Genomic DNA, 9,884 nt, shown 5'->3' with positions numbered 1-9,884 from the left:
ACTGAGAGCCCCACTGAGAGGAAGGAAAGAATCTCAGAGCGGGCAGAGGAAGAAGTCAGTGGACAACAGTCATGCAGATATATGATTGTGTAGAGGGGGGTGTAAACACCTGCATAAAGCAGCATTACTCCTAATCACACTGAGCTGAGACCCCCTGGTCTATCCAAACAAGATCCTGGACCCCAAATCCTGGAGCAGCCTGGACCCAAGACCAAGTCCAGGAGGGTATGGTTTAGCACATCACAGTATCCACTGCCTTCTCCTTCAACCCATTGCTACAGGGCCTCCCCCGATGGCCATCCTCCTATGGGAGAAGTGTACTTTCCACTCCATTGACACTGGAGTTGATAATATGACTCCTTTTGGTGAATGGAATGGAAGCAGAAGTGATATATACGTGTCAAGCAAAAGTTTTAGGAAAGGATAATGGTAGGATAATGCATGCAGGCAAGCTTAGTCACTCAGTCATGTCTGACTCTTTGCAACCCCATGGACTGTAGCCAGCCAGGCTCTCTATCCATGAGATTTTTCCAGGCAAGAACACTGGAGTAGGCTACCATTTCCTCCTCCAGGGGATCTTTCAAATCCAAGGATTGAACCTGCTTCTCCTGTGTCACCTGCAAGGAGGCAGATTCTTTACCCACTGAGCCACCTGGGAAACATCAGATATTTCCACCATCTTTCTTGCCCTTTTCCCTCTGCCACTGGAATAACAAGTCTTTGATTGAGACTGCTTTTTCAGTCTAACCCCAAGAATGAAGATATACAGAGCTGGGTCACAAACGACCCACAGCAGACGTGTACCATGAGCGAAAAAGTATCTCTTGTTGCTGTAAGCTGCAGAGACTTGGGGATTGCTTGTTACTGCATCCCAAACTAGCAAAAGCTGACTAATGCAGAGGGCAACATTCACAGCCTTCAGGCCACCTCTGACAACAGAATGGGATAAGTGGTTCAGATCACGTCACTTCAGATCCATGGGTATCAAACACGTCTGGGAATCACAAGAGACACTTAGTAAAATGCAGCTTCCCTGATCCCACTCCTGAGCTTTAGTCAGTTCATCCAAGGAAGGGCCCAGGAAATTAATATTTTTGACTAGATCTGAAGGTGACTATCATGTGGCTATCAACAGACTATACCTTGGGAAACTCTGATCTAATGAGTCCAGTCTTTTTGATACCCAGAGAGGCACAGTGACATGCCCGAGGTCACACAGCAAGATGCCAACAGGAAACAGATCTTCAGCTCTTTTTCCTGAAGCACATGGTCCTTCCCCAGAGAAGAGGGGCAGGAGGCAGAAGGGAAAAGAGAAACTCACAGACTGAAAATGCAGTTCCAGAGAGAAAGACCAGTGGAGGCTAGGAATTCAAGTTGAATCAGGGTCCAGATTCCAAGCTGAGAAGGAGGCTGCCCTGTGGGTGGGTGGCTAAGTGGCCCCTGGAGGCCTTCTCCGGAAGACTAGAGGTGGGGAGAAAGGATTCGGCTTTCAGAGCAGGGAGGCTAGAGGAAAGAGATAGAAAAAAATAAATAAAAATAGAAAGGGGATAAAAAAGCCTTCTAGCCCTGGTGAGCCCAAACATCCCCAGCATCACTGCAGGAGCCGCCCCAGCCCTCTTCGATTTTGATGTACAGTTTGAAACAAATCAATAGCAGTATAATAATACTCAGCACGCTGTGTAATTTTTATATCATTAGTTTTCATTTTCCGCTCCCCATGCATCAAAAAACTTACAACGGGCTCGTAAAGTTTATTTAGTATTCCATGAATTCCTAATCAGTTTCATTTCATAATGATTCAGGAGCCGCCCGCTGCCTAGGCCCCCATGTCAAAAAATCGATAAAACCAACACAGTTTTCCTGATGGCGGCTGCAAAAGGATCTATTGTAGGGGAATTATGATTTATGCCCTGGCCTGACCGTGAGCAGCAGCCTCCACCCGGCAGCTCAGGGCTGAGGTCTTCGCCAATAATGATTTATGCACCTTCTGCTGGCCCCACCCTGGCTCCCTCCCTGCCCCAGCTGGCCTCTGACACTGGGGGGTGGGGGGGAAGGGGGGTGGACGGGGCGGGCAGGAGAAGGCAGGTTCAGCTGCAAGGGAAGAAGGCACAAGGGAAAGGTTGACCAGAAGTCTGAGCATCTGTGCATGGGCCCGGCATCTGTCTCTGAGTCCATATACTTCCAGGAAGGCCTGAGCAGAGAAGTGGGATGTTTGGGGATCCCCCCACCTGGCCCCAAAGATCTTCAAAGGGAATAGGGGTGTGTGGATGAAGCGGGGGTGTCCCTGGCTTTGCAACTGGAAACCTCAGTCCCATCCAGCCCTCCATTCTGGCTTCACAGGTAAGTCCTTGGCCCCCCACCTCAGCTCCATGCAGTCACCTCCACTCTTGCTGATTCTGCCCCAGTGGCTCCAAAGAAGCTCAGTGGGAAAGCGGTCCCAAGGGTCATGGTGGCCAAAAGGCCTCAGCTGAATCTCTTGGGATGCAGACACAGCCAGCCTCCAGGAGTTCTGAGGCTGGAAAGCAAGTTTCCCCGCCTCCCAAGAGGGATCAAAGGGTGGGCTTGAGTCTCAGGCACCTTCTTGTCTCCAGAGGCAGCCTGGCTGGGTTTTGAGAACCTTCTGCCCTCCCATCCCCTTCCTCCACTGGTGGGGGATTACTAGGTCTAAGAGACAGGCTAAAGGGAGGCATTCAGTCCAACAACTGACTTAATTAAGAGTCACCAATCCAGCCCAGAAACAGAGACCTCAGGGTGACTTTCCAGGGGAGAGGATGCTACCAGAACTGAGAGGGGCCACCAGAACTGCGGCCCCAGGATGTGTACCCTCATCCACCACAAATCAGTTGGCTCGCCTGCCTGCAGGGAGAGGGGGGCCACATTTAGGTGGGTTGAGAGGGACAGATGTTCAGGGGCTGGGTGTCTGCAGGGACTCTGTCCCCGGTCAAAGGGGGAGCTCCAGCCTTAGACCCAAGTTAGAATATGTGTCTTCCTCTTCCTGCCTCAGCTTGGCTTTTTGTTCACTTATTTGACAAACAGGGAAGAGACACCTCACAGCCACTCCATCTACGTGTGACTCAGAGATAAGGGGCTCACCCAACCTTGCACAGGTGAAAAGGGGCAAAGCCAGGGTGCTAAGGAAGGTTTTCCAGGTCTAGGGCACACCCCGCCCCACTACACCCGGTGAATCGCTCCCCATGCCTGGCCTGTACCCCTCTCTCCCTCATCCAGACTCTCCCTCCCCTGCCTCAATCCCATGCACACAGCAGCATGAAAAGAGCCAGACTTTGGGACCAGACCTGGATTCGAATCCTGATTTCCATCATCACTGGCTGAGTGACCTTGGGCAATTTAATTAACCTTTCTGAGTCCGGCTTCCCTCACGTGTGAAAATGGGAGTCATAATTTCTGCCCGACCGATGGCGAGGGCTCAAAAGGGCAAGTATATAAAATGCAAGTATATAATCCCCCGGGAGGCCCCTGAGAGAGGCTTCCTGCCCTTCCCCCCACTGTCCTTCACCTCTCAGCCTCACATCCCCAGCAGAAAGTTACCTGTGTGGTGCTGGGGGTCAGAGGAGGCCTGGACATGTCCCCACTTGCCCAGAATAATTGAAAAACCAAAACCCAGCCAAGACTTGGCATCCATGAGCTCCGGGCTGTGTCACTACTCCAAGCTGCGGTCCAGCTTCATTTACACAAATCTGAGCTGAGCTCCTGCCAGGGCCCCTGTCCCCGGCTGTGAGACAAAAAGGAGCCTGGAGCCTGGCAGCCCACAGTTCTGGGAATCGTGTCTTAGGAACCAGCAGCTTCTCCCAGGTCAGGAGCTGGAGGGTGGAAGGGGTTGGGGGGTGGGGGGGCCAGAGCCTGGATCCAGGTGAGAGGAGAGGAGAGACCAGGGCTGAAGAAGCCCTGCCTGAACCCCTCCATCCCCCAAAAGGGGAAGCTGTGTTTCTCCCCTTGCAAAAGAGTCCAGATTCTTCCCCATGGAAACAGAGACCCTGGAGCCTGGGCACCGCTCCAAGGATGCAGGCTTTGCCGCCCTGGCTTGACCAGGATGGGCAGCCAACAGGCTGCTGTTGGCTCTCCCTGGTCTCACTCCTTCTCTGCCTACTTCTGTCTCCCGGGCTCTGTGTCTTGGTGAGTTTCCAATCCTCCTGCCTCGTCTCTACTCCTTTCCTCCATCACTGACTTCAGCCCCTAGGGAAAATAAACATTTCATCCTGCCAGGCCTGCGGGGTCCTCACACCTCCCCCACCGCGATGAGCAGTGCTAAAAGGCCTGAGATTTCAGGCAATAACCTCTCTCCCCGGATCCCCTTTCTGCTGCCAGATCCCCTCCTTGGTCTCCTCAGCTGTTCCGTCACCCCTGGGCTCAGTGACAGTCCCTACTGGGAAGGTAGGCACACCGGGCCAGGAGGCTGATGGACGGCCAACCCAGAGCTGGACATCCAATGGCCAGCACCGAAGCACAAACGCCAGCCTGCTTCTGGCAGCTGAGGGCACTAGAGGTGCCCGTCTTCAGCCTCTTTTTCGGACCCCATAAACACACACGGGCTCCTCAGCCCAAGGGGCCGGCTCCACACTGCTCTGCTGCCCCCACCCCTGCCCTCTCCCTCTCCCTCTGCCCCTGCATGCACCTCGCACTCTGCCAGAGACCAGAGTCTCAGCTGCTCCAGTGCCTTGACGACTGGGTCCCACGCGGGCTCTCCGAGCATCCGTTCGTTCTTTCATCTGTGAAATGGGCTCAGTGAGAGATTTCCCGTCAGGGCAAGGGGTCAGCGTTGACTCATGTGCTGTGGGGGCTGTGACGCCTTCTTTAACCATCCTTGGATGGCATCACACAGAGATCTCCCCCAGATGACCCTGTAAGTTACAAAGCTTTCCCGCTAGCAGAGTCACTGGAGATCAGAGGCTTGTTTCAGGGACACAGACAGTCACAAAGAAAACAAGAAAACAGAGGGACTTCCCTGGTGGTCCAGTGGCTAAGACGCCTCACTCCCAATGCAGGGGGCCCAGGTTCCATCCCTGGTCAGGGAACTAGATCCCACATGCTGCAACTGAGAGGTCACATGCCCCAACTAAAGATCCTGTGTGCTGCAACTAGGACCCAACGCAGCCAAATAATTTTTTTTTTTTTGAAAGAAAAAAAGAACAGGAAAACGGAGACCTGACTCTGCACTCCTTAGCCATGTGGCACTGAACAAGGATGCTCCTTGGCCTCCTGAGCCTTAGTTCCCTGTCTGTACAGTGGGATTGATCATCCTTATTGTCACCAGCTTTAGACGTCACATGGGATGGGAGTCAAAGCACCGTGTTGCAGGGGCACCTGGTGAGTTCACAACAAACGATGCTTTCCTCTCCCTCCTTCCTGTCTTCTTCCTTTTCCCCTCACCCCATTTCTAGAAATGAGAAGCCATTTTCCGTAGTGAACATTGTGTTTTTCCATAGTGTTTTCTTAGACACCTGGAAAAGTTTGGCTGGAGCTTATGACAAGCAAGTTTGCCCTTTATTGGATGCCAAGTACCATGCTGTTTCCTGTGGCTCAGAGGGTAAAGAATCTGCCTGCAATGCAGGAGACCCGGGTTCGATCCCTGGGCTTAGACGATCCCCTGGAGAAGAGAATGGCAACCCACTCCAGTATTCTTGCCTGGAGAATCCCATGGACAGAGAAACCCGGTGGGCTCCAGTCCATGGGATCCCAAAGAGTTGGACAAAACTGAACGACTAACACTTTCGACACTTTCAAGTACCAGGCAGCATCTTTTTCCATTTTCTCCATGCCACCACAAGGCAGGCATTACTACCTACTGATGATAAAGCCCAAAGATGGGGCTTCCCTAAGGTCACATAGCAAGAGCCAGGGTTGGGAATCAGTTCTGTTTGCAGGTGGCTGGAGGCCCAGGTGAGCTCCTTTCACCCAGTCTCTCCTTTCCCAACCTCCCAGACGGGCTTGGGTGTGGAGCTGCAGCATGTCACATGCAGAAGGTGAGAGATGGTTTGCTGTTCCACTTCAGGGATGAGGAAACAGGCCGAACAAGGATAAGAGTCTCAGGCGAGGACTCGCAGATGGGAGGGGTGTAGACTCAGCTGGAACCACCAGCCTACCTCTGCTCTCGTCCTGCCCATCTGAGCCACTTGGCATTTAGAGGGCAAGACTATTTATTTATGGCCTCAAATCCCAAGCCCTAACCCAGCCATGACTAATGTTGTCTCCTTCCCCACCCCATCCTCAGGGATGCGCCCCAGGACAGACCCTCCTTCAGGTCAGGTCCTGCAGCGGGGGCTACACACTTGACTGCTTTCACGTCTACGGCTCTGCAGGTCAGATCCCACTACACCGAGAGCCATTACAGCAAAAGGGCCCGCCTGCCACTGCAGGAGGCATGAGAGACACAGGTCCAATCCCTGGATCAGGAAGACCCCCTGGAGGAGGAGATGGCAACCCACTCCAGTATTCTTCCTGGAGAATCCCGTGGACAGAGGAGCCTGGTGGGCTACAGTGCACGGAGTTGCAGAGTCGGACATGACCTAGCCACTAAACAACTCTACCAAGATATTTTGCCAAAGCCAGTCCAGGAGGTATGTAGTCAGCTCATATAGCACCTCCTCAAAGGACTGGGCAGAATGCGGATCTGCATGTCCTCATTTCACAAGTGGGGAAACTGAGGCTCAGAGAGGACTCACAGAGAGGAAGTGGTGGATGGCCCATGTCAATCTGGCCACAAAACCTCCGAGGCTCCTTCCATTCTCCAGACTTTCCTGAGCCAGGAACTGACACGGATACCTGGGCCCAATACACACAAGGGGCTGCTCGTATTTCTGCCTACTGACACGCACCGTGCCCACCCCCCACTGTAAACACATGCATGGCACAAGTGTACACCAGGTACACGCGTACACTCTCACGGGCACACACAGGCCCTGGGGCAGTGGCCCTCCACCTGGGATGCACACTGGTATCGCTTGGGGAGCTTTGAAACATACCCGTGCCAAGTTCCACCCCCAGCGATGCTGATGACATGACTGTGTACGAGTTACCTACTGCTGCATGACAAATTACCGCCTACATGTAGCACCTTACAACAACCCTTCTTCTCCTATGAGGTTTCTGGGGGTCAGGAATCTAGGAGCAACCCTTCCATCCCACCTCCCCTGGAGGCCATCTCAAAGACTCCCATCCACAGGCGCGGGGTCTGGCCCCCAGCCTATCATCACCCCTGCGTCTGGTTTCAGCCCTGTGCGAGCACGCAGGCTTGCGTGAGCAGGTGTCCACACAAACTCGTCTGCTTACCAGTCAGGGCTCCTGACCAGAGGGAACCGTCTTCTCTGTACCCCTCCAATGTCGTCTTTCCCCTTCTCTCCCCTCTTTATCTTCCCTCTCTTTTCTTGCTCTTTATTTTTAATATCTTTTTAAATTTTTTACTTATTTGTCTTTTGTGGCTGTGCTGGGTCTTTGTTGCTGTTCACAGGCGTTCTCCAGTTGCACGGGCAAGCGGGGGCTGCTCTCTAGTTACAGGGCATGGACTTCTCATTGCTGTGGCTTCTCACTGCCGGGGAGCCTGGGCTTTAGGGCACGTGGGCCTCAGTAGCTGTGGCAGGTACGCTCAGTAGTCACCCAGTGTGGACTTAGTTGCCCGGCGGCAGGTGGAATCTTCCTGGACCAGGGATTGAGCCTGTGTCCCCTGCATTGGCAGGCAGACTCTTAACCACTGGGTCACCAGGGAAATCCTTTTATTCTTTAATCTTTTTTTTTTTTTTTCTGGCTGCACCGCCAGGCATGTGAGATATTAGATCCCCAACCAGGGATCGAACCCGTGACACCCACAATAGGAGCACAGTCTTACCCACTAGACCACCAGGGAAGCCCCTCTTTTCTTGCTCTTGACTCTTTTCTACCGCCCTGTCTCTCTGGCCTCTCTCTCCGCTTCCTGATCCTGCAGTCTCTATGCCCTCTCCCTCTCACCCGCCAGGAGGCCCAGCAGCATCTCGGGGACAGCTCTGATGCAGCCGCCCTTCCTTGCCCTCCTCCAGGAATCCCGCGGGCCAGCCATTCTGGGTCTCAGGGCCGGGGGTGGGGGTGGGTCACTTCCCTTCCAGCAACTTTAACTTCCGGGTGGAAGGGGACGTGGATGATGGGTGGCGGGCAGGCTCCAGGGAAGAGCCAGTCCTGGGCCTGCATCTACTTCCTAACTCGTATGCTGCTCTCCCCGTCCGCAGCGGGCCTGACCTATGGGCTTCCAGAACCTTCCTTGCTCCCCACACTCTCTCTGTTTCTATCTCCATCTCTCTCCCTCTCTCCGTTTCTGTTGCTGTGACTTCCTCTTGCAGAGAAGCGGGCGCTGGCCACAGCTCCGAAGGCTGCGGAAGCAAGGAGAGTAGCTCTGCCCTAGTAACACGCAGCAGAGACAACTCTTCTCGGGAATTAATGAGACCACCAAGAACAAAAGAGGCGACGACCAGCAGAGGCCAGAGAGGCGGGGCCCAGCAAAGCCGTCCCCGCAGAACTGCACGCCCTCAATAATAGAGTGAGGAAAAATGGAGTAGAGATCCCTGTGGTAAAAACTATTAGAGGAGGCGAATTATAAAACTATTAACCAGAATGTAACTCCCAATTAAAAGATGATTTAACACTGGAACCTGATGGATGAATTTTGATTAAATGGAGAACTATTAGGAGCCCAGGGATAAGGCTGCTCCTGCCAGTTCTAAAAGTTAAAAGGCAGTTTGATATAAAAATTTATAAATTAAGGTTAATTACTTTAAATAACATGGCTGCAAGCAATGAAAGGAAATTTGTCAGAATCTCCAGAGTTTGGGGCGAGATGGATACAGATGTCCCAGCTGGCCCCTGGGAGCTTGGAGGTCAGGGTAGGGACGGTTGAGGCCAGCAAGAGGGCAGGTGATGTCCGCACTCCCACCAGGCCCCCCAAGGAGCCAGGCGTGGCCTGAGGCACCAGGGGTAGGGGGGTGCCCTCATTGCCCTCTGCTCCGAGGCCACAGCAAGACACAGTGGTTCTGGGAGATGGGCAGGAAGGAGGCCTCAGGGCCCCAGAACTGGCCTGAAGAGCTAGTCTCCTCTGCCTGGGGAGCCTTCCCCTTGTTGGAGGGGTCACAGCAGGACCGGCTGTTTACTGAGCACTCAGCAGGGGTGGGGGAATCCATCACCCCACCTCGGTCCTGCCCTGGCTGGAGGAGTCACCAGCACCCCCATGCCTGACCTGCCTGGCTCTGCTCTGTACCCCCCGACCCCACCCCATGAGTCCTGATGGGCAGGACAGGGCCCTACGAGGCGATTCTGCAGGGTGCAGACTCTTCTTCTCCATCGCCCCAAGGTGGTGGGTTCTAAAGCCACTCCATAGGCCACCCCTTCCCTGGGGCCCCAGAGCTTCCCTGGGTAGGAGGGAGGCTTCCAGGAGGCGTGGGCACTACACGTGCCCAGGGCAGTCTGAACTCTCCACCGCCAGGCAGTCCTCTCCAGTGCTCTGCCCTGGGAAACCATCCCCTCCCCAGAGCCCTGCCCCTGCCCAGTTAGGATGTCCCCAGCACATCACAGAGGGGGTGAGGAGGAGCACTACGTCCCTGGGAGGATAGGACCACAATGGGACCACAGCAAGGGACATCCCCTGCATAGGACGGTGCTCAGCTCACAGCTGGGTGACATTAATACAAGGCTGGTTCCCAGGGTGGGAACATGGGCGTTCAAGCCAGACTCCTCGGGTTCCAGCTCCAGTTCCAACACTTACCAACCTATGTCTTCAGGATTTACCTCTCCAGGCCTCATCTCCTCATTTGTAAAACAGAGATGGGGACTTCCCTGGTGGTCCAGTGGTTAAGAAGCTTCCAATGCTGTGGAGGTGGGTTCGATCCCGGATCCGGGGACTAAGATCC

At 54.0% G+C, this 9,884-nt stretch overlaps 1 non-coding gene across 1 annotated transcript; it reads left to right on the top strand.

Annotated features, from left to right (window-relative positions):
- The first annotated feature begins 4,960 nt into the window (after positions 1-4,960).
- Positions 4,961-5,033, top strand: TRNAG-CCC (transfer RNA glycine (anticodon CCC)). The gene has a single exon. It is a non-coding gene; the product is annotated as a tRNA-Gly (tRNA).
- The last annotated feature ends 4,851 nt before the right edge of the window (positions 5,034-9,884 follow it).

Source organism: Capricornis sumatraensis, chromosome 8, assembly GCF_032405125.1.
Source record: "Capricornis sumatraensis isolate serow.1 chromosome 8, serow.2, whole genome shotgun sequence".
Taxonomy (NCBI): Eukaryota; Metazoa; Chordata; class Mammalia; order Artiodactyla; family Bovidae; genus Capricornis; species Capricornis sumatraensis.
This window is presented reverse-complemented; position numbering and strand designations above follow the sequence as displayed.